This window comes from Neodiprion lecontei, chromosome 5 (assembly GCF_021901455.1).
Source record: "Neodiprion lecontei isolate iyNeoLeco1 chromosome 5, iyNeoLeco1.1, whole genome shotgun sequence".
NCBI lineage: Eukaryota > Metazoa > Arthropoda > Insecta > Hymenoptera > Diprionidae > Neodiprion > Neodiprion lecontei.
Window position 1 is genome coordinate 23,726,159 of NC_060264.1, and position 26,862 is coordinate 23,753,020.

General features: G+C 39.6%; 1 protein-coding gene across 8 annotated transcripts in view; it reads left to right on the forward strand.

Annotated features, from left to right (window-relative positions):
• Positions 1-12,431: 12,431 nt before the first annotated feature.
• LOC107221721 (protein shank) overlaps positions 12,432-26,862 on the forward strand; it is a 67,572-nt gene continuing 53,141 nt past the window's right edge. For 4 of the 8 annotated variants that reach the window (XM_046739697.1, XM_046739698.1, XM_046739692.1 and 1 more), the window contains exon 1: positions 12,433-12,930. The gene's annotated coding sequence lies outside the window, so the exon portion shown is untranslated. Of the gene's footprint in view, positions 12,931-26,862 lie in introns of all 8 variants that reach the window. The other 4 variants (XM_046739701.1, XM_046739702.1, XM_046739700.1 and 1 more) reach the window with 3 other exon arrangements.

The following is a 26,862-nucleotide window of genomic DNA, read 5'->3' on the forward strand; positions in this document are numbered from 1 at the left end:
AAGGGCCAAATGAAAGCAACTTTTCAACTTTATTTTAGGACGAATCTCGAACGAACGGTGTAAAGCTTATATGGTTGCCCGAACTCGTGGGATACCTACCGCAAACTATAATATTTTGGTTAAGGAAATACAAGACCATAGTTCGTAAATGGATCGGTTGTATCTACGTGTACGTATAACGGGTATCTCTATACCGATTACCGGTAAAAGAGTATCGTATTCTCGTTTCTTCCATCACCCTGCAGACACCGTATGATAGTCGCACAGCTTTGCAGAGCTTGCGATCAACGTGTCTGTTAGAAATTTTTAAACAAAGATAAATAGAAATGTCAGATGGAAAAGTCGAAAACTATGAAAATATCTTTGTGATTCATAGCGAGAAAAAATTATGTACAGCACGACTGCCGGCAGCTTCACCCGTCGCGCCATCGACTCTGATCGACTATAATTATCGAGGCATGGCGTCGGAATACTTGGCAAATGTTGAGGATTATAAACACATTAGGATAGACGCGTGGTGGTCTTAATCCTACCGGTTACGCGCTATGAGTATCATGATTATAAAGAAAGTGCGGCTCTTAGGATAGATGCGTAACATCTCACGGAAGTGTGAGACATGCGAAAGGTTTCCAACGTAAATGACGTTGCTGCTTCTCAGTGCATTTGACTTGTCGGACGCCAAGTTTTACAAAACATCTTATAAAAGCCACATTGTAATTAATCCAAAATCATTTACAGGTTAGCCCTATTGCACTCGGAATGTATATATATACCTTAGAAAAAATAACTGTTTTTTCACTTACGTTACATGATATATTGACAAAACGATAACCTAAACAAAATGCGTCAGATCTCAATGCGAGAGAGCGTTTCTCTTCGATTTTTTGAACCTGTTACCAGGTTGAGGCAATGATTGCCCACGAACGGATCACAAATTAAGACGAGTGAAAGATAACAGAACATGTGAATGTTTCTTTAATGTAATTTCCTTCGGAAAATATAGTCTAGTAGAATGTCTATACTGCACGTTACTATACACTGTATGTTATACTTTGTGTAGTTGAATCATATAATTCCGGGCCATTCACAATCTTCACCGAAGAAGAAAATTTTTGATAACTGTACAACGGATGAACGTACATACTAGGTTTGCACACTAATTGCCTCAATTTTTAACATGACTTCCCACTTATGTGCAATTGATCTGCTCCTTTCGTAAGTTGAGCGTAAAGCAGACATTTGACTAGAATCCGAAGGCAAACAGGTAACACACGCTACAGAACTGTGGGTCTGTATTTTCATCTAACGTAATCTTATGAGTATAAATATGTGGTTAACTGAGATGTAAATTCCTTAATTTTTAAACGAATCCCAAAGGTCTTTTTTTCATTCCTTGTTTCCATAGCAGCACCGGCGGCTATAGAATTATTGGTGTATGGCACCAGCAGCACAAGTTCTAACCAACGGAATTTAGTTTGCCTTGAATGTGCAGTTTACAATTACCCCTGGTGTATATACAATGATTGTTATTGTTATTTCGCTACTGTGGTGTGACGATCTCAAGTGATTGTCAGTAAGTTTAGGACTTGCAGCATATACGAATAATTATTGCAGCAGACCGCAATCGAAGAAATATACAATATGTGAAAAACTAGCAGCGCATGCATTTACAATTTTCATTCTCGGAATATTCTGTTGATACTTTGCACAAATAATGAAAAAATGAATAACGCAAGTCTTGTTTTTTTTTCATACGATCTGGTGTATACCATATCCGTATGCAATCAATTTGGAGTACGAAAAATGGCCATATTTGTCGTACAAATGTCACCGGCCTTGGAGTCAAGCATTTCTTTAAGGTAGGTTAGATCCAGACGATGTACGCTGCGACGAATGATGAGTGACCGTCATGTGAGTGTACCAAAATTAACGTGGTGGCCATGTTGGTATTTCTGGCTCGATTGTCTGGCGAGAAATAGACCGGCGTTCGGATTAAAAGACGGCACGAGGGTAACATACTGGCGAGACTACAAAAACTGACGAACTCTGTGGTGCGTTACACCTGTGAAACGGATTGTCAAGTTATTTTTACAGCACAGGGCGAAGAAGCTGGATACGCTCGGTTCGAGTGTGGGACAAAAATGATGGTAGTTCAAAAGGGATGGTCAATGTGACCAACAGCTATTTGCGTATGATGAATAGATTATTTGAGGATACAGGAAATTTACTGGATGTTCCCAGATCCTGCACAATTGTTTATATGTTGAAAAATTTAAAAAACCTGTAATAGAAAAGTCGTCAGGCTGAGGAGAAAAATGCATGCTGTCGGATTTCTGTTTATAATAGATCTCACCGGGAAGTAAACAGATAATTTGAGAAGCTTTACATGTAGAAATGTACAAGGTCCACGAATTTCGGGTTAAATTCTAGTGCCCAAGCTGACAATAAGTTAAGAAGGTGCCGAGAGCACGACCGAGGATTTCGCATGCGGTGATATTTCACGTTATAGAAGTGTGATTAAAATAGCAACACTGATTGCGTGTTTCTTGTTCAAGAGAAGACATGCAGATGCAAAATGAAACATCGATTCGCTTTCCATATTAAATGACGTGCTTAACTGTACTGTGACACATGGCTTACGGACATGCTTGCAACATGTAAAATATAGGTATGTAATATGTAATCTAAATTGACCGTTTGATTTTTTATTCGTTGAATTGACCTCAGGGAACGTTTGGTGAAAGTTGAGGTAATTATACGTAAGTCCCGCAAGAAATTTCTCGGAATTATTTCACTCAGACGAAAGACATCGATTCCCTTGACGGCGACTGCGCGGGTTGATGACATTTGTGCCAAATGATTTCTCATCTTTGAATAACACTTGCATGCACGTACATTTGATGAGAAGTATCAGAGAGAGGAGTGTTGAGAATTCGAGGATCAATGAAATGTCTAGAGAAACGAACGATCAGCGGCAACGCCCATTCGGGACTTTTTTAATTAAAGAACATGTCCGTATCAACGAGTAGTTAAAAACGCGTAACCAATCCCATTTACTACGTGATCTGAAATTTATATCGTGTGAAATTGTATACGTATAACCTGATATTCAATATATTTGTGAAATAAACAGTCACGAGTTTTTATTACGAGTTCGTTATTATTTCGTGATTAGTTGTTTGGTTCAGCGAGCGCATCAAACGCACGGATTCCTTGTTTCTATTGCGGTTGAAACCCGGAAGGATCGCACCAGGCGTGCACCGTATACGGTGAAACCTTAATGCTGCAACGTTAAGAGTTGGCTTTGATTTGGGAATCGGTGAATCTGTCCGTCTATAAAACTAGGATAGTCTGGGCGATCAGCTTTGCGTAGCAGTTATAAAATGCGCGATTATTTTTAGTTGCGCAAAAATATCGCAAGGTCGCCGATGCTCGCAGACCGACGACTGGCTCCGACCCTCGAATACATCAGTGAATACATCGCAATACCGGGTAGCTGGTTATACATAGATATACATAGTTAGATTCCGCAAGCTGAGCTTCGACCGTGTCGCGATCGGGACGCCACCATCCGGCAATGAGCTTGCGGCAATTGATTCGTTACTCGAACGATAGATGAAACGTTTCCTACACTCTTACCGCAAAAGGGTGTACACCGGGTTACTTAACGTCAAAGAACTTTATAGGGGCCCTAAATCATAGGCAACCAAGGGTACACAGTCACCCGCAAACCGGAGCTGCTTAGAGTGAACTTCTCCTTGAATTGCCTATAATTAGGGGTCCCTATGGGGCTTTCCGAGGAAATAATCCGGTATATTACCACAGACGTTCGATTTCTGCTCTTGATTGAATGTTCAAAGATCGGCTGACTGCGAAAAAATGAAGTAAAATGCGAAAGGATTAAATAAAACATAACACGCTAGATACGGTAGGAGGTAACGAAGTTGAAGAATATTTTTTCCGGTTTCCTCCACCCGAGGTACGACACGGTCCGGTCGGTCAGTCGGGGAGAAAACCGTCGTTCCTACGTCAGATGCCAGATGGCAATCGTATCCAACGAATAACTCTGATGACGCGATGAATCGAGTTGCGTCGAAAACAGGAATCGGGGCAGCGAGTGTCCGTCGTTCATTGACGGATAGCTCGCTTACATCGTCGTTAGTGTTTTTTATGCGTGTACCTGTAAGTAGCAGCCTACCGTTATCAAAAGCGGGGGGGGGGGGGGGGGGGGGGGATATTTGAAAACTAACTAAATTTACATTAATCTTTCCATCGTGTTCATGCTGAATGCAGAATACCATCAACATACAATTATGTCGCAATGCTCGATACAATTTTATTACATCTTGACTGTATTATAATAAACCCGTCGAATGTGAACATATGTCTGTGCAATAAATTGATGGGCAAACGTAATTACAGTCATGCGAATGCAGAAGGTTTTTACGTTAGTCGCACGTTTTCTCATTCAACCATAGAACCAAATTGTCATTTTGGGCAGAGCAGTCCCTGTCAAAGGAAACGGGAAAGTCACAAAAAAATTAACTTTCAAAAAATATTTACTTCAGAATATCCAAGAAACGCAAAATCGTTTCACACACACATTGCAAAACGCTTGATTAACCGAATTCCCAAAAATTTGCGAAAAATTCAATTATCAATCGTTCAAATTGAAAGATTATTATACGCCAGGTTTGAGTAATTGAAAATAAAACAATTCAAAATAACTGTAGCGTAAGTCCGTGCTGTAGCGAATAGATAGAAAAAATTGACTACCTACATAACACGCGAAATGTTGTGAAACACGATCTCAGTACAAATCATAGAATACTTAAATGAAAATTTTGTGCAATGCGCGCAATGTTCAGGTGAGCGCAACATTCTAAACTGCTATCAAATCAGTGATCCGTGTACCAAAAGACGAATGATGTTACTCCAGGAATTGAGTTATTTATCTTGTAACGAGTAAGGAACACCGCTCATCCTGCGTCATTGCTAACCTTATTTCTAACAGACTTTCGATCTTTCTGGATATTACTCATCAATATTTTGGGTGAGTAATAAGCCTACTCTTATTTTGATCACACTTGGACGATCTTTAAAAAATCTTACACATAAGATACAGGGCTGCGATTCTGTAATTTCACTTTTCACATTTTCCACCATCCAAGCTTTCCGATTGGTTGAGTAAACTTTGTAAACCAATCAGAATACTTGGATGGTGGGAAATGTAAAAAGTGAAATTACAGCATCGCAGCCCAGGTATGCTGTAGGGGAACTCCTTAAAACGACATCATGCTTAGAAGGGAGAACTAACGTATAGAGTATATACATAACTTTAATGATGTAATCACGAAGGAGGCGTAGAAGAAGATGGAAAACGAATTGAAACTGGGGTTGAGATTGTACCTTATACTTCGGTGTACATTTCGAATACATCCGCGACTCTGTTCAACCTAAACCTCTGACCGTTCTATCAATCAAAATACTTAATTCGGCAAGGGTTGGTCATCTTTACCTATCGATTACGGTCAACAAGAGCACCGTGTCGAGACGCATTGCTTGAAAGATCGGCAAGGTTTCGAACCGAACTATTTCGAAAATTGCGAAGAACAAAATCCTAACAATTTTGCAAATCGATAGAATGACACTTCCAGATCCAGAGTGTATGGTAATTTTTTATTCATAATTACCAATTATCAAGAACGATCTTGGGTTCAGAATAGACGAAGGCTTGAAAGCAACTGACCTTACCAGCTGAGTTACGTTGGGATTAAAAATTGGTCGAGTATCGTTTGCTCAACCCCGTATTAGTACACATAATGTTGTATTCCGATGAAATATCTGGAACATGCGCATCGTGGCTTGAATATACTTGGGTGAAATCTCCATCGCTCGGTATGTTAAATTTATATATATCCACGACGTCTGGTTCGACGTGAATCGGAGAGCGGTGCTATAGGCTATTTCTGATCCGCGTTATGAACCTACGTCGACTAGCAAATGCTGACGCTCGTTCGACGTGCGTCTATTCGTTTTTATTTCGGTTAACAGCACGTGTTGAAAAACCCGGCTTGGAGTGTAGTGATTTTCAGATCTGGTATTAAGTACTGGTATAATACACACACGATTCTCACTCCGCCAAGTTGTCGTTTGCAGTCAATGACTGCACGGACTATTATATCGAGATACCTGATGCACTCTCTTTGCCTATAACAATTAAAACCGCCTACCGTTGTAGCGGAGGATAGTCGGAGTCTTACAAAGTGCGATCTACCATCTATTCCTATGTCCAAAATAAGAATGAAACGACATTTGCGATGGGAAAATACATTTCTCATAGTCAGATAAGGCAAATATTTAAACTCTATTTTAGATGCATAATAAACTATTTATTTGCAGGAAATAAAACCTAATAGATTTACATATTATATGGACAGTGCTTTTTTTATATAAAAATGACAGGGATTGCGGTAAGAATTACTTATCAGTATACTGATGTTAAATTCTTTGAACTTATGAATCGCCACAATCCCGAAAATTTTCACTGCAATAAAGCGCTCATCATTTGAATACCGTCGCGCATGTAAATCCCATATATTTTCCCCCGTGTTCATGCGTATAGTCACCCGAAAATATTTCGTCAGATTAAATGAAGTTTTAATCTGAAAGTGGACCGCTAAATGAAACCTAGTAACACGTGATTAGTTTCTCTCTCTGAATCTAATAAATCTCCTTTCCTACTATTATATTATCTTCACGGTATATGAATGAGTAATAAAGTTATGCATGTATTTTCGTAGGTCCCCTGCATGTAAGAATCGACCGTTACCTGCGAGCCTATTCGTACAAATCGATGGGTAACAATATTTTTCGGATGATCTGTGCTTGAATATGTGCTGGTAAAATTATAATCAACAATTTACTAGTCGATAGTGTCTTATGGCAGCGACGCGATTAACCAGACTTGGGTATTGTTCGCCGGTGAGAACAAAATTTTATTGCCAATATTTGCATTCACAAATTCCTTGTCAAAACGCGGGAAATTGAATGATGCGACGAGTTTTCCCGATACCGTTTCCATTTTTTGCGGTAAATACGATTCTGTGAAGATTCACAGATCGGGATGAGCCAGATTGATGGGTAACCAGGGTGTGAGTGCAGGTTCAAATGTTACAGTGAAAATGCAAACATGTTACGAAATTGGGAACCAATCACTGTACACACGATTACTTATTAAGGTATAACATGCGTCAGAGTTGGTCGATGGATCCATCGCAAGGAAAGCTTAGCTATAAAGTTAAGGGAAACTTTCATCTCTGCGTTGAAAATTTTTAAAAACGATCCGTCAAGCTTGCATGCAATGCGATTTTCTCGAAGGTATGTATAACCTGCCCAATGCAAATACGATATCTTACCGATAATATGGTGGTTGTTTTCGACGAACTGCGTGGTAGTTTGAATTCCCATGAGTACCAGATTTTCTCCCTATGTATAAACATGCATGTGTACGTATGCCAGTCATATGTACCGACGCAAACTGGCTATCCCGTAACCCAAAAAAAAAATCCACCTGAGCAGACCTAGCGAAGCTGGATTGTTGGTTCACACACCGCGGGATGATATTTCAGCATGCCGGAACGATGCATTATTTTAAACGTATTCTTCACTGCCAAAACTTGAAAGTATTTCAGGCATCTACGCACTTATTTGTCATTCTCTTCTCATTATTTCCCGTGGTCTGTGCCCATTTTTATATTTATGATTAGATCGGGTAACTAGAACAAAGTCGGACCGTCGTTGACACTGCGATGATTCATGGGACAGATCTTGGGCGCACAAGTGTTAAAAATATGGAAAGAAAAATTATTTCCTCGTTTACTTTTTGTAGCATGTCCTTGAACAAATCGAACCACTGCTTTTAATAGTAAAAATCTGAACGATTAACGCAAGTTTATTTCTGTTGTAGTAAATGGAACTGCAATTGAATGGCGAAGGTAATTGCGAAACAATTGATATTGATCAAATAACGCGTTCAAACTATCACGCGGATCGGATACGAGATCGATTTCTGAATGTCCAAGTCAAATTTATTTCAAATGTATATTATTTGAAAATAAAATATAAACCGCGAGAATGGAATTATTCCGTTTAATTAAACACAGCGAAGCGTTAACGTCTTTGTACGTACGTTTTACGATGTTGGTGCAGTGCAGCGATAATGACGACAATTTTACACACCCACGTTACAGGCATATACCGTACGGCCACAATTCGTCGCAGAAGTTTAATTTTGTCACGCGGTGCAACCAAATTCTCGAAATTTCAGTTCCGCGAGTGCCGTAGGTATGCAAAACTTTTGCCGGGATAACGAGTGGTTGGTTCTAGGTACGTAGTGGAAAAGCCCAAGTGAACCTCACCATCGGAAACAACGTGTAAGTATCCGTTACGCCGGCAACTGAGGACCGGCTTTTAATTTCCGGATATACGAACTTTACGGTTGATATTCTCACTTGGTCACCATTATACATTATATTGTGTAAGCCTCACATGGTTTTATAATCATCATTCAATCCAATGCGAACGAGACAATTGTATAATCACTGTATATCCGCCCACTGCTCACAGTACCGGCATCACAACTGCATTGAAAGAAGCATGTATATTGTTTAATATTACTATACCGCATGTGTTGCTTGTATCGTACATATGCCTATGCATGCGTCCGTCCTGTGTACAGTCGTACGTACATACGTGCATGCATGCATGCGTGTGTGTGTGTGTTCGTCTGTTTCTATGTATTCGCGTCGATGCCTCTATCGTGTATATCGTGTCTGCGTGTACGTGGATTAACATAGGTGTGTATGTACGTAAGTATACTATATGTACAACCGCGTACACACGAGCCCGCACTTCTGCATACAAAAGATGCGTCTATATCATAAACATATGCAATGAAATATAAACTCTTCTCGTAGCAATGCTCAATGCTCGAGGAGCGACCAGCAACTGGCATCTGCACCGCTTTCAGAGTTTTCATCGCTAGTGCCAGCTGGGGACGCTGACTATTTTAAAACCAATGTCCTTCTAACGCTACTGCTACCGAGCACCGAGGTGTAGGTAGTGTGTAGTCGTGGTCGTCATCGTGCTCAAGATTTGGCAGGCGCGACTTTGAATTCTCAAAACTTATGCAGTCGAAAGGACGACTCGTAGCGGAAAATCGGCGAAAATCTTCGTACCTACCAAGAAACGCCCTGTTATCCGATACGGAAGTAATTATCACACGACATGGGTACACTAATATGGTGGTATAGCATACCGCGTACAGTGGGCTGGTTTATTCGGAGCGAAGATCGAGATCAGATAATTGTAACGATTATCGGTATACTGTTGTAGGAAGTAAGATATTTGATTAAACGTCATTTTCACCGGTCAGTTATTAATGCATAACTGCTGACTACTTATTGCTTTTCTTACTGTTGCTTTGGAAGTCTGTATCGTGAAAAGGAAGATGTTTTATGTATCATAGCTGGCGAGCTACAATGCTGTGAAAATAGAAAAATAGTGATGTTCAGAAACTAATGTCAGATGCGTCGTGCTCACATTACCTGCATTCGGGTAAATTAATCATAAGAAATTGTTACGCTTCATAATGTCGGAAAGGTACACTTGTTGACGAATGAGGATGCAAAATTTGGTGGCAGCTGGCACGAAGAAATACCACCAGCTATTTAACGTTCCAACCTTGTAACCATAGGACTAGAAATTTGAAATGTCTTTACTGACACTTGTAGCGAAATGTTACGTCAACTTGTACAATGGCTAACAGAAATATTGAAGAGAGAATCTCACACGCAAATGCTTAAACGCCGCTATAGTCGCCTGTACTCATCCAAACGATTCTCCATTCTTTGCAACACGCGCCATTCTTCCTCATTTTCACCGTGAAAACTGTGTCTTACTTTCTCGTTGATTGTCTGCACGAAGCAAAATGTTTTTTTACGATAGTTAGCCAGCTCCAATGCCATGGCACTGAAGAGAGTGACGTTCAAAAAACGACAGTAGCTGCTCATTCCACTCTCAGCGGCATGCAATATCTGTAACTTTGAGTACTCTACGGAAAAATAGGTAAATCGTAAATACAATAAAAATAATACGACTGAAAGTCAAACACCGTTGCGATCGCCAATGTGGAGCTAAGAAAACGAAGATATGTATAAAAATTGTAAACTTAAACACGTGCAAACTCATCAAAATTGCCAAGTAACGGGGGGAGGTACTCGGATGTTTTTACCTAACTCAGGAAAAACAAAAATACGAAACTCCAATTGATCTGCCAAAAGGTGTGAACAGCAAATGAACAAATAAAGTGCGGAAGTTTAATGATAGAATACTAACGAAATAAGCTCGAGTATTAACTAAGTGTTTCGGAAAAGTGACCAGAATTTAGTATCAGTGAAAATTGAACGTTGAACTAATTGACAGTTAAAGACTATCAATTGATTAAAAATTCTCAATTACGGAAATTTTATTATTGTTTAACTAGATGATGGATTTAGATTTCCCTTTGCTTTCGCAGATTGATTGATCGGGTTACTTGATTCAGGTTATTGTTAAATGCGGCGAATACTGCCGCAACTTCGTTTATCCTTGCAACCACTTTACAAACAATAATATTTTCCCAGTATTTTATGGACCAAATCTAGGTACGTAGCAGTGAAAATTTTTCGCGTAATTTCTTCTGAACACAATGTCAAGAATAGAAAGAAAGGTTTGAGACTCTCGAAATTGACAGGACAAATGACATGATATATCGATCAAATTGCTATGTAATAATATAATATAAGATGTGACGTGAAAGATTAACACTGCAATCTTGTACATTTTTTGATGTGGGAGAATAAGGCGTTTCATCGTTTCAATAATGTGTTGTTTTATTCTTCTTTTCTTTTACACAAAATAAAATACCAATTTTGGACGAGATTTGTTGGTCGGTGTTCTTCAGTACTCTCTGCAATAAGTTGCTCTGCCTTCGCTTATCATGGGCGTACATTTCTCATTTCTGATAAGTATTTTTACCACATAAATTTTTGAAATCGACCCATCACAGCGATAATATGGTGTCTCGAAATGCGATTAGCAAAGACACCATATCAAGTACCTTATACCCAATAATACCCATTTATTTTTCCGTTTATTTACTGAGATCAAGCACCATCGTCACATTTTGTATCATTATCTGATGGATAATGTATCGATTCTACATGAATTGGTTCTACATATTCAATTCATATGTGTGGTGCACAGTGGTCGAAATTTAAAAAAACATAGCCTGGAGTATACTAAATCATTTTATCCTAAATTTAACAATAAGGTCTACAATCCTGATTTTCATATGGTGGATTCAATAATATATGAAATGATATATATTATATTTTGATCACATTTGATGAAAGTGCACTTATGAAAGTTTTCTGATCTTTTAAATTCATAATTGCATTACCTGAAAATGATGCGAACATGACGATTAAAATTATTTTCACGATAAATTACTTTCGCTCGAAGTTTCTCCAACAGCTTGGACAAATTTCACAACGGAACAAAGTGGAGCAGCCGTTGTTTTTCATACTTCAATAAAATGTTAATATTTCAGTATTAAATGTGTGTGTAGTTAATTTTCAATTTATAGTAAGTAATTATAGTTTACATTCGATCCAAAAATTATAAATCAAGTCTGAAAATAGATGACTATTTTTATCTAAAATTGCAAAATATTTTTAATTAAACTATGAATTATCCAAAAAAGTTTTCTACTATTAAGATTACATAGCGAAATTTACGAAACTTGTTTTCAAATACATCCTTTTAAAAAGTTATGAAACAATTGATTAATCGATGAATTCTTACCGATTGAATCGCGTCGTGTTCAATTTTTATTTTGAACTCGATTAATCGTTGCATCGATTATTTTTGACCGAGTGGTCATCCTTATCCTAGTGTCCCTCACACGTGTCCCTATATGTCTCCGATTTCGTAGCGCCCTCTGACACGAGACTGGTCTTTGGGACTAATTTTTGATGTGCACGGTCGGTAAGTGCATGTAGATAACCACCAACATTCTGTCGTATCGAGCATCAGTAAGCAGTGGATGTTCATAATCTATTCATTTTCGACTACTGATCGCCACAAACGTGTTTGTTCTCTATCATTCTAGTCTTCCCGATGCTAGACACGGTAGAGTATCGGCCGATTACCAACACGCACTTACCGACCGTACACCTCGAAAGTTAGTTCCAAATCCTACTCCGCGTCAGAGAGCGCTGCGAAATCGTAGACACGAAAAACATTCTTCCAAGCTTCTCTCTAACGAATATCTTTGTAGTCGAGTCGGCTTCCGTGGGTGGCGCTGGGAGCGGGCGGACGCCTTGCCCCGCGGCTTAAATCCAGTCGCGCGGGCAACTTTGCAGCGTGTGGTTGCGTCGTGTTGTATCGTTGTCTTGCTTTGCGTCGCGTCGTGTCGTGTTGTGGTGGTGGCGGTGCCGTTGACGGTGACGGAGGCGGCGGCTGCAGCGCTGACGGTGGTTTACATTCGGGGAATTCTCTTGTGCGTGACAATATTACCGAAACCTAACTCAACTCTAAACCTGATACAGCGTCTTAACAATAACACGCGCAAGTGTGACGTATGCGTGAATTCTTTCGGTGCCCTCGCGAAGTTGTGCAGTGTCGCGTGGTGTCTCTTTCCGCTTCTCTCTTTCTCCGTCCACTTATCCCTCCGGCCCTTTAATTCCCCCAAAGTATAAATATTATCGATCGGTGCGACAGGATAGTTGGAAAAATTAAACATAGTGTCAGGAAAAACTGGGATTGGCGTTGCCTGGCGTGTAGCTGATGCCAAGGTGCTGTTGAGGCTCACCATCGATCTCTGAGGTAAGAAAGAGCTTATGCACAAATGCATCATGAATATGTATTACGTATGTATTTGAATCTGGTCTTCCGTCGACTCGTGCTGCTCGTTGAATAACATCGTATCAACTGGCGTCATTATCGAAACGGTTGTTTTTTTTTTTTCCCCCTCAACGAATCAGCATTCAAGCACATGCAATGCCAATATCATTCCGTTCTCAGCGACACGCATGACGATGGGGGATGGGAGAACGTCAAAACAGACCAACGACCATTAGCGGACAGCGTGACCCAGGAAATTGTAGTTAAGCTGGTCCTTGGAAGACTCGCGCTGTTCCTTTCGTGGTTTTCACCTTGACTGGAACGACGAGTGCCATTTTTTAAACACGCTTGTTTCTAAGCGCAGACGGCCAGTTGCGCCTGCGTGATTGATTGACATTGGGAAACTAGCTAACTATAAACCGAGTGCAGATGCAGACCTTACCTATCGGTACATTCATTGTGTCTATTTTTGCGAAGCATCGCCTAATTTGTGAATGTTCATAGCCGTATTACAGCCTAATACACAAAAGTCACTGGGGCGGGGTTGAAATTTGAAAATTTACCAAAGCGCTAAATGATAAATTTTTTGGTGGCGAAATTTGAAGTAGAAAAATCAAACTTTGACTATACGTCAAAGTTTCGAATGATCCAAAATTGATAAAACTTTGCAGATCATCTCCGTCGGTTCCGTTCCCCTTTTCTAACGTTATTTGTATGTGATTAAATACGACCCCCTGAGATTTCACATCAATTGAGCGACAATTTGTTGGCCCTCTTTTAGGGATTTCAGCTCGGTGTCAGTAAACTATTGAGAAAACGGATTAAATTTTTTCACTTTATTCTCTTACGGACGAGTTTTGTACTTTTGTAAAAAGAATTATTAACAGCTGCGACGGTCAACGGCAACCTCGACCGTCATTCTCCGTGGCTAATGGTAGTGTATATTTGCCTTCTTCATTTCCTTTCACCCTCATCAAACCTGTGCTAATAATAATCAACGAAGAACAAATTGTGGAAGGCCTGGCGGCTACGGTTAAAATTTATACTACTACAAATTTTTACAGAAAATGGAAGATTTCATATTATTTCGTACAAATTTGTAAATATGCATAGTTTTTCACGAAGAATTGTTCATTTTCTTTCAAAATTGTTGTGTCTCGTAAATTTTTTTTACCGAAGAGATACGAATTTTCATGAAAATCTACAAGTTTTTATGAGAAACTGTGCGTATTGACGTTCCAACTTCTTTAAAAATTCGTAGAAAATCTTAATAATCATTTTCACCAGGGAGGGGGAAACCGACATCAATGACTCCGATGATTATTGCTTATTTCCGCAACTGATACAACACCGGATTAAAAACCTGTGATTAGCTCCGCAAATAATTTCGATATAATTAGGTAATCTGCCTGAGAATGATGAGGAATTATTTCAACGATAAGACCTCTCATTTAAAATTGGCCGGTTAGCCGTCCACCGTGCGTAGGTGTGATCTCGTCATGTACCATAATGAAATTCAACAGCAACTGATTTTGCGGGAATTGAATGGACTGCCGCAATTCACTTGACTCTCAGTGTCTTTTACGTACCAGAATTAGATTAGCAATAATATAATTACGCACTATACGGTATATGATAAGCGACGAAAAAATTTAACGCCACAGTAGGCCTCTTTTTCACCTGTAATCTCTAATCGTACTGGTATCGCAATAACTTAGATAATATATAATAATGACAATAATAATACTGTCGTTTAAAATAGGTATATAGTATAGATTGTTAAGAGTGTAGATAATACGCGTTGTAAATTGCTGTTTGTTTTTGGTTCCATGCACCGTTGTTGATCGACGTATAAATTTTCCATGTCCCCGTTGTACCTCTTTTTCTATCTACTCGTTTCGTTTCTATTATATTCGTTATTGTACTTATGGACATCATCGATTAATACCGAAGAATGACAACGTTTTTCTTTACACGTGTTATACGGACATCAGCACTCCACGCGACGCCTTAAGCCTTCGTGAACTTCTTCGGAGCAGAGCAGAAGTTTCGACTCGCGAACGAATCCAGTCGTCTTCTCTTCACGCTATTTTTCTTCTTGACTGATTAATGGCGACGAAACAACTAGGATCGGTACCATCTCAAATAATTATAACAATGATAATTCGACCTGGTAAAACTTTCCTCTTTGTTTCTTGACTAGACGATGGATGTAGTTGTGTTGGTGGTAGTAGTAGAAGTAGCAGAAGTAGTAGTAGGAGGAGGAGTAGTGGTTGTAGTAGTAGTAGTTGGCTTACGGGCCCCGGGGCGTTTCCATTGTTGTGTTACTCGCCGTGGCGTTAAACGTTGCCAATCAATAACAGAAGACCCGTACACGACTTTCAAGCTTTGCAAATCAATAAATAACGCCTACCGTAGCGGATACCTTATACAGAAGCCATTCAATATTTATGCGAGTTCGTATTTGTTGCGTTACACGCTCTTCTTATATGCGGTATAATGTGCCTGCAGCACCCTGGACGCAGTATGCGCAGGAACATTTTACAGCCAAAACTATACGGTGTTGCTCGTGAATCTTTCAATTCACGTGGGTGTAGGAAAGAAGGAGCAAAAGATTGAGAAAAAGTTTCATGGGTCCTATGCGCGATGCATCCTTGCGGGGCGAGGTTGTAGTTTCGAATTTGAAAACTTCCAAAAGCGTCTAATTCCGCATTATTTGGCGGCGGAACTTGAAGCAGAGAAATCAAACTTTGAAGAAACAAAAAGTTCCGCAATACAAGGTGTACAAGTAATGTTTCGATCGGGCAAAATTCCGGAAAATAAAGTCTTGATCGAGTGAAATTCCGAAAGTTAAATTATACTCATCACGCAGCGTAGTTTACTCAACAAGTGGTTGGGAAAAATCAGAAAAACCGAAAATCAGAATGACCAGGATTTCGAACGTAAAAATATAGAAAATCTAAATCAAAGGAAGATCAAAGTGGTGAAATTTCAAGATGTTATGGATTTTTAAATGTTCCCATTTTAGCACTTTTGGCACTTAGAATTGTTGGGTTGATTTCCTTGACTTTAAGTTTCGCAACCAAAAAATTGGGAATTAGGTGCTTTTATAAACTTTTCTAATTCGAAATTTCGACCCCGCCCCATCTTTGTGGATAGTCGGTTATTCTGAGAAATTATACCTACCTCAAGTAAGGTTAACGTAACGGATCATTGAAAAAACTGCGGAACCTATTTTTCAACTTTGGTGTGATTTTGGAAGTATTTAGTTTCTAAAACACGTATTTCCTTCCGTTGGTTTATTGGCCTGTAACTTATATTCACGATCTGAAAATGGGTTTCGACCAAAATGCATCATTGCATCAACGTTAACAAAGCCGAACGTTACATGAGAGATCATTATTTTGCAGGCTGAATATGACTTGAAAGAAGTTTAGTTTGTACAATTAATACTAACCTCTTAATACCGTATGAGAGTGTACTGTACTTCAGGCAGTATCAAAGTAGCGAAATAACGAGATTTGCTAAAAATTTATCGTTACATTAACTTCTTCTTCAGCCATCAAGGACAAACTTGACATGCATATTCTTATACATATCATATTATTGTTGCTGAAACGATCGGCTGTAAGGGAGTATGGTACCGTTGATATGTATCTGTAGATAAGTTCTTTGAATTACGGTCTAGACTCTGGATTCGATAAGAATAGCTTTTTGTAATCTCTAAATTAATTAGTTTAAGAGGGATGTGCCAAGGTCTTGAGATTATACAGATCTCTTAGAAGTGTAATTATACCGTGCAAGCTTAGATCGATTTTAACTTATTTCACTCATCTTCGGTCAAGGTTGACCGAAAAGAGTTTCAATTGTTCACAAACAGCTCAGCGAATTATTTACAATTAGCCATCAATTTACCATCTCGCGCGTTGTTGGATGGCTCATCAGGTTTCATCATTTATCCCGAAAAAACATCTCCTCGTCGGAGTTTATAGTAACACCGGCTATACTCGAATACACAGTTACTTCATCGAGCACGGTGGATCAAAACTTCAGGTTCGTCTTTACTTCACGCATCGCGACGTGACAAGTTATACACCAAATGTAATAATATCGCATAAGTACGCGTCTTATTCGTAATATACGCCGGTGAAAAACTACATATAAACATAGTTGCTGGGTACACCTCCGTACAGGTAGGATTCGTTGAAGGTGAACGATGCGCGAACGACGCTTCGCCGGTACGTAGGCAACCGGTGTTACGTATTTACACCCGTCTTAAGTAGCCCGGATTGAACTATGGGTTGCATATCTTCCGGCGAAGCGTCGTTCGCGCATCGTTCACTTTCAACGAATCCTACCTGTATCACATATACCAAACAATATTCCCAGCGTATACAATTATACTTGTGAAATATCCCGATGTGTTCTAGTCGAGAATAAATGTAGTAAAATTGAATTCCATGCATTATTACGGGTGTAGACAAAAATTTCAATTTAAATCTTGGTCCATTATTTCTTTGACACAGCGTATAAGGCCTCGGCATAATACCGTTTGCGAGCAAGGTAGGCACAATGCTTGCATACATGACTGAGCCTAGCACGCACGTATTTCGTACACGCAGGTATTCCGTACACCTCGCTCGCTGTCTATGAATGCGTGTCGTGTCAATAAGAGGCTGTACACACCGCGAGTCGTTGCAAAAGGAGCAGGAGAAGCAGGAGGACGACGATGAGGATGAGGAGGAGGGCGAGGGCGAGAGCGACGAGGTTATCTCGCTCGCGCGTGTTCGTACGGGACAAAAAACCCTTGCGATCTGCAGGACAATCACCCCGTATATATCAGAGGGGGTCCCGAACACCGGACCAAACAGGCGGATCGCGCGTGCGCGCGCGATAGAGATAGAGATAGAGACGGAGGGGGGAGAGAGAGAGAGAGAGAGAGAGAGAATGATGCTGCCCAGCAGCGTTGATCCCGCGTGTATGAGAGTTTATATGCCTTATGAGTAAGGAGTTGAAATTTTTTGTTTACGTATTTATATGCATACAATACGTGCCTCGTACGGATACGGGTAACCAAGTTATTATTTCGTAACATTCGTTGTCGGTTTTCGTTTGGCATTTCGTGCGGAAATTTTTGTTTGTCACTTTCTCGAGGAGTTGATCTTCCGGTGTACAAATGTACCTGTTTCGTCAAGTAAATTGTAAACGTATGAAGTGTGTACGCGTGTATCGGGTTGCCGAAGAATCCACTTGCGAACGTGTATGATCTAGTGGATGGGGGTCAACATTTCCTATGGCCGATGTGTCGAAATTATAAGGAAGCGAAAGATGAATTGTTCGAAATATTGATGTTTGAAAGTGTGACCGATTACTAGTAATTCTAATCAGTGACACTTTCGGGAATCAAGATTTCGAACAATTCATCTTTCGGTATTTTATTTTAGCATGTTTGAAATTTCGATACATCGGTCATTCGAAGTATTGACCCTTTCAAGTTTTCACCCCCACGCGATCTATCTCATGTCATACAATGTGTAGCAGTAGCGTGCCGGAAAAAAAAGTTTATTATTTTTTCCCACCGGCTACTTCGTGAAACCGTAGTTGATGAATAAACTCCTTTCCATGTATTTGACGGGTTTTATTCAATATTTCACTATGGCCTACTCAAGGAAGCGAGAAGTTTACCGTAGGTATCGATTTTTATAAAGGTAAAGTACTGCGTTTTACAGCATGTTGAATATCTCGAAGATCGTTGGACTTCGAATGTTCTACGATGACTCGATTTGAGGGACACCGAATGAGCTGTCAAACGCTACAATGTAAAGTTCACTCTATTGTATAGAGAAATAATAATCTCCATCCAACCGTCAGAATTGGTTTTCTTGCGTGTTAATCAAATGGCGAATACAAAAATTTTCATGCGTGACCTCTAAAAAAAAGTCCCACGGCGTTTTCCTTTTAGGAGGTTTAACATTAGGTTATTGACTATGGTTTCACGAAATGACCGATCTAAAAAAAATTAAGTGTTTTTTGAGGAACTCTAATTTAGCAGTGTAGCTATTGGGCGGCAAACCAATCCGCCTACCGTTTGCTATTGCATAGATAATACTAAATTCGTATCATCTAGGATGGAAAATGATGGAAATTTTCGTTTTTCATGATTATCTCAACATTGGTAAAGAATTTCGAAAAAAGTTTCCTTAAAAGGCCATCGGAAGTTGATTTTCGTTCAGTATTTACGAAGTGTCAACGAATTGTTATCTGTTTTCATTAATTTTTACGATTTCCCGGGCATTTTTAATCCTGTAAATTTGTGTGTAGTATTATTGGGTACAAAACGAAGACAAAAATCAAGTTCTGCTACGACTTTCAAAGTTTTGAGGTTCAATCCTCGCTTTGCTCTGGACTAATTTGTCACACTGACGGAATCACAACACTACGATAGAATACCAGGGATGCCTATGCCGGAGGGCACGTAAAGAGTTTCACTTGAATTTATTCGTTTGATCTTCATTATTTTCCATCCAATATCATTTAACAACATTTCTTGGTCTGGAAATTCTAGCCTGGTTGTTGGATAGTGTTGTTCCGGATGTGTAAGAAGTAGCTATAATAATTCGACAAGGTTACCGGTAAATTTTAAGATTAATAATCGCCGTTCAAGCATACCAGTTCCTCCCAGCGCGGATCCTACATTGAATTTCGATTTAGCGTTGCAAGTTTAAAACACCGAATCCCACCTGTCGTATAAAAGTATAAGAGATACCGTATAAGTAAGAACCCGGAACTGCGGCGCTTCGCTCTTGGATGGATACGGATCACTGTGTGTGTATGTATAAGATATCCCTAGATATCGCTCGTACATAGACAGATGTGTATGCCTGTCTAATAAACTTCTGTAAGGTTCTGAAGCCACCATGTCGAGGCGCGTCACTTTTTTTACACCCGGCATTAGCCAATCTGCAGACAATGATTTGCCGGTCGCCACCGCAGCCATTGTGACTGATTGCTACTCAGCTACGCTACGTATTGCCTGTCACGAATCGGTTCTACGTACGTAAGACTTGAAAGAAACAAGAGGATTGGATCTTGATCTTGAAAAACCGGGTGAAAAAATTTGAATATCTCAAATACAAACAACCGTATTGAATAAATAATATTCCGTTACACGACGTGAGCATGTTTTACGCGTTTTTCCATGCGTGTTTTCCGTATACAAAGCACCCGTTTCTATGACGCTAGAGTAAGTCTGTGACAGCGCATGCGCGGAGTACAAAAAGGATCATTTTTAACTCCTAGGAGTTAGGAGTGGTCTTTTCTGTACCGCGCGCATGCGCTGTCGCAAACAAATCTGACATTACGCGATCCTAACCTCAATTTCGCACTTCGTGACAAAACGCGTAAGATACGCTTGTTGTGTAAAGCATCGTGTGTAACAACCAGGCAACTGTTTTTTCGCCTCGCGTATATATGTTTGCAATTTTTCGTCTTCGGCTCACCTACGACTCATATTGCAAGTGCGTATGTATAGCAATAATAATAATAACAACAACAACAATTGTAATAATATAATAAAAACGATGATAACGATAATGGCGCGTTGAACCCCGACACACGACAACCTTTGACATGGAGCCCCATGGTGGTTTCTTTTCTCGTTTCCTTTCCTTTTCTTTTTCCCTTCAAGTCGTCAATCATCGTGTCTGTAGAATCAATAGTTTCTGTGCGGTGTGCACACACGCGAAGGTTAATTGATTCTAGAATGGCAGTATCGCGTCTTACAGGGCACTGACTTACCTACCCTAGTGTTACTGATTACAGACCAACAGCGCTTTTACACTTCTGGCCGCTACTGGTTTGTATTGCGATATTAGCAATCGGTACCGTGGACACTACGTCGGTTTTAGAATCAACCTGACGAGGTGTAGGTACCTTATACTTATCACATAATTGCAATATGATCGATTTCATTCAAGGCAACTGATATGCATATTGATATACATGCTTATCAGTATACCAACCCAGGTGCTCGTAACTTTTATTCGCTGGTGCCATATCAGCGTAGTATATAATTTCATATCTATCAAAGGTGAATCATTTCCTATTCTTGTTGATGATTCTTACGAATTATACAGTACAGTGCGGATACTCGAGAGATGATTTCGACCGTGCACCATCGCGTTTTTTCCCGTCTCTCTGCAACGAACGCAGCACAACGAAGCGCAAACACCTCTAATAAAGTCCTACTTCCCATGGTTTTATTAAATAGTACCGCACTCTATATCCAATGTTGGAGGGAGAGTAGCGGTGATTACTACTTCCGGCGTAGCTAAATGATTCCAGGCTTCACGTTACGTCATCCTGTGCGTTGGCACTACTAGCTGCATGATGCGGTAGAAGGGGTTCGTCGTGGTGGCAATCATTCGCGCTTCGAGGGCGTTGCTCACGTTTCCACATCAGGCGGGGACCCTTCGTTTAAACTGATAAATTGAGATGAAAATGAAGCGTACGAAGCCTTTAGAGGTGTTTTCAATGAACAGGAAAGCAGTTTCATACGACACTACGTCTCGATGTCAACCGATAATATAAAACTTTAATGGTGTATTCCGCTTCGCGTGCTTGAACTTACATAACCGCAAGCGAGCATTTCTCAATAAAAAACTCTATGACTGAACAACGTTCTTCGTAGTTGTGCCTTGAAGTTTCCGTTATCTCTGGGTTGCTGCTGCTGTAGCTTGCGAGGTGGGGATACACACTTTGTTACACGTGAAGCATGCGTATACAGGGGTCATTTATTCGTTCCTGAACACGAGTGAGACGTATGCAGACATTTTACCTGATACCCTCTCCCTATCTCTCTTTTTTCTTTTATATCTCTTTCACCGAACGGTCAGCGTTCATTAACCAATAAATGACCTTGCTGGTATGTACCTATGTTCTCGCATTATCTATCCTGCCAAGATTCACAATCTGAATACGTGGCTATCCAGGTATGAACTAAATCATTCTTGGACGATCGGAAGATAATGTTTTAGCGAGTAAATTGACCAAATTTCGCGTTTTTCATTCATGCGATGAACGTAATCTTCTGATCAGGTGTACAGATGAGATCAGATCCAAGGGGAAAAAAGATGTAAGGGGTTTTGTAACGATTCATTGCTTCGGTTAGAACCATGATTGGGCAAACGGCATGCAGAGCTAGCGATCGGACGCCATTTATATTCTACTTATTGGTATTACGCTTGGTATATATGTGACCTATAATGGGGACAATAAAAAGCTTGTTATGTAAGGTATGATTACTACACGTAAGTTACCACACGGAATGATGAAAAATAAAATTATTTCTACACTAAATAATTTTTTGTACTAATGTAGCAGTATTACGTAAGTAACGTGTTTACGAGATTGAAGTTAGTAACGTTACTGCGACGATGCGTGTTCGGGAAAAATCGTTAACTCGCGACTTTAGGATTGTCTAAGATTTAGTAAATCATAATAAACAAAATATACTCACGTTTTTTAAAGCCCACTCCTTGAGTCGTAAATGTTTGACTTATTGTTAATATGGTGTAATTTTGTATGGTACGATTATTTGTAAGTATAATTTTGTGTAGTATCGAGCGTGTAGGAACGGTGCGTTAACTCGCCTGTCATCTGTCACTGTAAGGTTTTATTCTCAAACGACGTAATCTCCAATTATTCGTAGGAAGGCAGGAAGCTTAAGAGAGGAGACCTTCCTTCCTTCGAAGGACGAGAAGTAAATGGTTTTCGGGAATTTTTTACTAGTTTCAATTAGATCTGCTGGTATTTTCAAATCATTTGTACCGTAATTGATCAAGTTATTAACTAGATCCCATCGCTGGTCTTCATTCGTTCTGGAGAATGCAATTTTGATCTGAAACCAACGGAAACAGAAATTTTTTCATTGTCTAAATTATTTCTAAAAACATGTGAACCTAGCGTTGAAAAAAAAATTACATTGCCCGAGTAAAAGTAGCTTTTTTGATTGCACGAAGCTGTGAAAAAATAATGGAAAATGATGTCATCTTTTAAAAAAACGTGTAAAACATTAAATTTTAAACTCTCATCGGCAGATTTACATTCACGTTCTTGAAAATAATCCAAACAATAAAAAAAAATTTAGTCTCGTTTGTTTCAGATCAAAATTGCGTTCTCCGGAATGTACGCAAATTACCAACGCGAATGAAAAGCTGCGGTGGGACGTAGTTAATAACTCGATTAGTTATGGTTCAAATGGCGTGAGAAAATTGCCAGATGTACCTAATTCAATCTATTGACAAAAGATCCTCAGAGTTTCGAGAATATCCATTCGTTCGATTCTTTCCTGTGAAAAAAATTCCCGAAAACCACTTACATTTCGGCCTTCCAAGGTAGGTGGTTCCCCCTTTAATAGAAGTTGGACGAACAAGTTTTCTTCTTTACCGACGGCGTCGCGTCTCAATGATCTATTAATATTGTGATTTTCACTGTCTCGAGAGTCAACCGGTATTCAGTTCTCGTTATAGATCCTTACCTGAAAAATAGCAAAATCAAGGTAAGCGTACCTGGGGCTGGGGTAATATACATATACGTGTGGACATTAGATCGACGTCGCGTGATTACCCGTCAACTCAAGAACCGACAACCATCACTACATCCGCGTATAAACTTATTGATCCGACGATCAACGTTATTGATCCGGATCCACAATAAGACCGGGGGAATGATTTGAAGGAAGTAAAGGAAAAGAAAAACAACGATGCGTTTTGCAACGAATCAATTTTTAACTCTGTTATATCAGCACAAAATCATCCTGTACAGACTCTTTTCTCATCTCTCGACGTTTTCTCTTCCTCGACTTTGCATCCTACAGTTTCCTTTTTATAACTTTACTTTTGCCGTGGCAGGTATTCGGTATTGAAAATTCGTTCCGTCAGTTGTAGCCTCGCCAACGCTGCCCGCAGAGTCGACCCGTCTCGATACCTTTTTAGGAGAATCTTTGTCGGAGGACTCGATGCTGTTCGGTGGTCATAGTGAGAAAGGCCGAGAGAGATAGAGCAGTCAAGTTTTATGTAACCAAATTCTGATGTTGTTGAATCGAGATTGAACGATGTGTATTTTTATCAAATTATAATATAAGTTTCAATCGCATTCATTATCCATCCGTTCGATATCGTTTCTATGTGCTTTGGTTCACCCTCTAAATTGCAGTGTAAGATTTAGTTGGAATCTACGGTTTGCAATGGTCGACTCTTTTGATTGTCGATCGATGGCACTACCAGATATAACGCCATCATACTTACTTGGGTGTCTTATCACATGGTAAAACAGACCTGCTTCATCATGCCAACTCACTTGTGCTCTCTGAAGATACTGACGTTCTTTTTTTTTTCACTTTCTTTCTCTACTACTTATTGTTCGCTTATTGACGGGCATGACGTAACCATTCAATAAGAACAAAAAATCTTGATCCGTTCAAACGAACGTAGCGTGTATCCCACCACCCAGATCCGGCACTAGAATTACTATATGTAACATCCGTCTACTGTTTACCCACCCTTACAGTTACAGTATACGTCACCGTATCAACAAGCTACCCTTCCGTAAACCGATTCTCTCCCTCAAACCATAAATGCGATGAGTCACATAACGTATTATATAATTTGATGTCGGTGACGGTCTGAAATGTAAAGTCGACTTGGCTACAGGGTGTATAAAACTCAGGCATACCTACTGCGACTCGGGGTACTCAGGGTACGTCAAGTCGCTCGATGTCGCAGGTTCCCCACCGTTAAAGTCGTTAAACCTGACCCTCAGTCCGACCTCCGTTCTTTAACTGTTTGCTCAACTTTGGTCCCGGGGATGATTACAGTTGTGCCATTCCAACCGGCGGTTACATGACCGTTTGACCTCAAAGTCTTTTTTTTTTTTTTTTATTTCGTTTTTTTATTTTGCAGGTAATTCGAACCGAAACCCAAGTGTTCCGTTCGTACAGTCGCTAGTCGGCAGAAAAGTTAAACGCGATATTGATAAGGTTGGAGGATCTCGGTTCGTCGATGAAAAAGAAAAAAGAAAAAATGGTTGAAGAATGCAACGCTGCTCTGCGTTATCGTCCTAGTTTTTTCAGAATAGAGTTGCTACTACCATCGCTCTGGGTTACAATTACAATCAGGGTTACTGTTACGTCTTTCTCGCGTGACTCGCGAGGTCGAGCGCGGGGTTTTCTCAGGACAGACGTTGACGTCGGTTTTGTTAGACATCTCCTTCGGTTGACTCAAAGTCTCCTTCTCCGTTACGGAGATTGGTGCAGGCGGCGAGAGTTGGAAGTACAGGTAGAGACCGTATTAGATGAAACGATCTTATACCGTTAGAAAACGCATTGGCGGTATCGGTTATATTGTGGCCGTACGAGTATCAGCGAGGTATAACAGTGCCTCCGTATAACCGCTGTATATTACAACGCGTATACGGATATATGTGTGTTATGCAGTTCTGATAACTAACTATTCGAGGTTCCAAGGGGTGTTTCACTCAAGTGATCACGATGTCGATAACGTTCGAAATTATTTCGTACTCGCCGAAAACATTAGTATTTGAATAAAATTCTGATGCGTTACAGTAATCATTGGTGGTAATGAGAAATCACTTGGGATTAGAAAAAATATCTTTGTCATCTTGAGAAGTTATATGCAAACTTGGAATTCGTGAGAAATCACCTGGTAAAAGTAGAACTTATTTGTCAAGTAATCTTTCGTAATCATCACTTAATAAAATTTTTAAGTAATAGTTGTTTCTGTTTTTGCTTCACCGAAACAACCCTGGATAGAGCGATGTTGAAGTTCGTAACTTTGACGCAAAAATTCGAATTCAGGAAAATGCGTTATGTACCTGATTAAAAATCTTTTGGCGACTGTCTGATATTCAATAATTGATGTAATCGGATATTAACATATATTTAATTGCGTACTGGCATTTTGTCAAACTCGACTCATACAGAGTTCTCACAAGATTGCGCAATAGTGATTTTTCCTCTACTGTTTCGTTACGCTAACGTTACTTACTGACTTGAATTTCTTGCGAAAGAGAGCATACCATTTTTCATTTCGTTAGTAATTAACTTTTGTTTCAGCCTTCGCCTAAACTTCTGATACGCAAGTATGCAGGGCGGTCTTATTTAATCGCGTAGAAGAGATACGAGAAAAAGTTTGATACGAAATCTTGAAGTGTTTTAAGCCGAAAAGATCATGCCGATATGCGTTGATTTGTGGGTTGCGCTATTTTCGTGATTTTAAACAGGGAACACATATTTTGGCTATGACCTGTCTAAAAAAAACTACGAATCGTGTTTTCGAGGTGATCAAGTGTTTCCCATAGCCCCTTAAGCTCTTATGGGAAGTATATTCCTAACTAAAAGTGAGTCCCGGTGAGAATATTCAACACTTCGCGATGAGATAAAAATCTGCAAAAAAATCAATCATAACCAAGCTGATAAGATAATTCGGTTTGAATTATAACAATAATGCCGAAAAGCTCTTGATGAAATGAATTAATGAATTCATTGATTTTCCTAAATACATATCCATTTTTTTAGAATTCCAGACGATTTTGAAAAACCCGTTTGCGAGAATTTTTTCAAATTTGAAACGTGGATCCTGAAATCTTGGATGGGTTTTCGTAAAATGGTTTTACTTACATCGAAGAAATCCGAGGCATGAAACGAATAGTTTCATAAATCGAGTGTTGGAAAATTTTGGAAAACGGAATATTCAAAATTGCCGAAAATTCCAAAAAAATCCATAGGTAGTTGGAAAAATCAATGAGTGCATTTTATATTAAATTTTAAAAAAATTCACTAGAGATTTGTTCCACAAATTTTTTTTGAAACACTTCATCAACAACTTGTTTGCGTTA